The sequence below is a fragment of the Jaculus jaculus genome, chromosome 12, assembly GCF_020740685.1.
Source record: "Jaculus jaculus isolate mJacJac1 chromosome 12, mJacJac1.mat.Y.cur, whole genome shotgun sequence".
NCBI lineage: Eukaryota > Metazoa > Chordata > Mammalia > Rodentia > Dipodidae > Jaculus > Jaculus jaculus.
This window is the reverse complement of record NC_059113.1, coordinates 63,003,173-63,005,337: the sequence shown is the minus strand read 5'-3', so window position 1 is coordinate 63,005,337 and position 2,165 is coordinate 63,003,173. Positions and strand designations below refer to the sequence as shown.

The 2,165-nt window shown below is 41.9% G+C and overlaps 1 pseudogene; it reads left to right on the top strand.

The window, feature by feature from the left end:
- The first annotated feature begins 687 nt into the window (after positions 1-687).
- On the top strand, positions 688-1,399 carry LOC101595908 (annotated as a pseudogene).
- The last annotated feature ends 766 nt before the right edge of the window (positions 1,400-2,165 follow it).

The following is a 2,165-nucleotide window of genomic DNA, read 5'->3' as shown; positions in this document are numbered from 1 at the left end:
GAAATAGAAGTGGTTCCAATGATAGTGCTTTCGTGTGGGAAAGAACTACTGCTGGAGTTTCGCTGTTAATAGGGTGTAACACCGCTGAGCTCTCTCCGCCTTCCCTAGCAACAGTCATGGCAACAAGCAGTCTCCCTGATTGGAGACAGACAAAGATGTGTGCACATTGCATCCAATCCAAGTGGGGGTGGGTGGGTGCTGGGAAGTGGGGACCACCTTCAGGGGACAAGCATCTGCAGATGCTAGACCATCAGCAAGAAGGTCACTCTTGGTCTGGAGACATGGCTTAGTGGTTAAGGCACTTGCCTGCAAAGCCAAAGGACCTAGGTTTGATTCCCACGTAAGTCAGCTGCACGTGGTGATGCATGCATCTGGAGTTCATATGTAGTGGCTAGAGTCCCCGGCACACCCATTCTCTCTCTCTTTCTCCCTTCCTCTTTCCCTATCTCTCAAATAATTTAAAAAAATTAAGGGGCTAAAGAGATGGCTTAGCAGGTAAGGTGCTTGCCTGCAAAGCCAAAGGACCAAGCTTCGATTCCCCAGGACCCATGTAAGCCAGATACACAAAGTAAAGCATGAATCTGGAGTTCATTTGCAGTGGTTGGAGGCCCTGGAGTGCCCATTCTCTTCCCAGCCCCCCCCCCCCGCCTCTTTCTCTCTCAAATAAAATAAAATATTTAAAAAAGAATGCCACTCCTTATATTGATGTCCACTTCTTTATGGATAGCTTTTATTATGTTTTTGGCATACTAAAACTTTTCTCAGCTTAGTGAAGAAGAAAGAGTGAACATGAAGGGTCCCAGAGATATAGATGATTTCAAGGTCCTAGAAGTGTTGTCCAGATACAAGTGTTGTGTCTGTACAAGTGGTTATTTTGCTACATACATCTTTTGCAGACACCTGCTATTCCAGGCTCCATATTTCTCAACATATGCTCAGGGTTTCTTTGTCACGTTCCACTAGCCTTATTCCTTGTTTGTTTGTGTTTTCAACTTGGTGCTTCATCCTTTTATATGATCACCTACTTAGTGGGAAGACCAGTTGCATACAAACAGCTGACAGAGGAGACAATCCCATGGCCACTGCAGGCTGAGTGCCATAGAGAACATCTCGTGCAACACACGCTATTTTGAAGGGTAATACCATTTCTTCTTTATGAATATTAATATCCTGTGATAAACATATCCTGTGATAAACATGACACTGAAAGTTTCTTATTGGCACTTTCCTAGGTGCCCCACCTCTCTCTGCTGTAGGATCAAAGCAGGAAGAACACTGCCAGTTTGTAGCAGCAGGGGGAGCTGTCTCCTGGAGCTCAGTATTTATTCTGATGAGTTAGGCTGTTCTTTTTTTTTTTTTTTTTCTACCAGCCCTCTTCCAGAAACAACAACAACAACAACAAAAACAAAAAACAAAAACACATAAAGCAGAAATTTAAGTGAAAAATCTCCTGTGTTTTAGTTTTCATGTGACCACTACCATCATCACCAATATCACTGCAGAATTTGCAGGTGTATCCATTTCATTTTTGTAAATCACTTTTTTAATAATTAAAAGAAGTACTCTGTTAAGTAAAAAATCAGGCTGGAGAGATGGTCCAGGTGTTAAGGCACTTGTGTGTAAATCCTGACAGTCTGAGTTTGATTCCCTGCACCCACATAAAGTCAAATGTGCCAAGTGCCTCTGGAGTTCATCTGCAGTGGCATGAGGAACTAATGTGTCCATTCTACTCTCTCTCTCATTTACACCTAGCAAATAAATAAATATTTAATAAAATAAAGGGCTGGAGAGATGGCTTACTGATGAGGGTGCTTTCCTGCGAAGCCTAAGGACCCAGGTTTAATTCCCCAGCACCCACGTGAACCAGATGCACAAGGTGGCTCATGCATCTGGAGTTTGTTTATAGTGACTGGAGGCCCTGGCATGCCCATTATCTCTCTATTTGCCTCTTCCCCCTCTCAAATAAATAAATAAGTAAATAACTCCTGAATGTTTATTAAAATAAAATAAAAATTTCCCTGAGACTACATAATTAATTGTAATTCAGCCTGGACCAGAGTGAGACCCTACCTCAAAAAAACAAAAAATAAAAAAATAAAATAAAAATTTCCATAACACAAGGGAGAACAGAAAGTCCAAATGGAAACTGACAGACTCTGACAAAT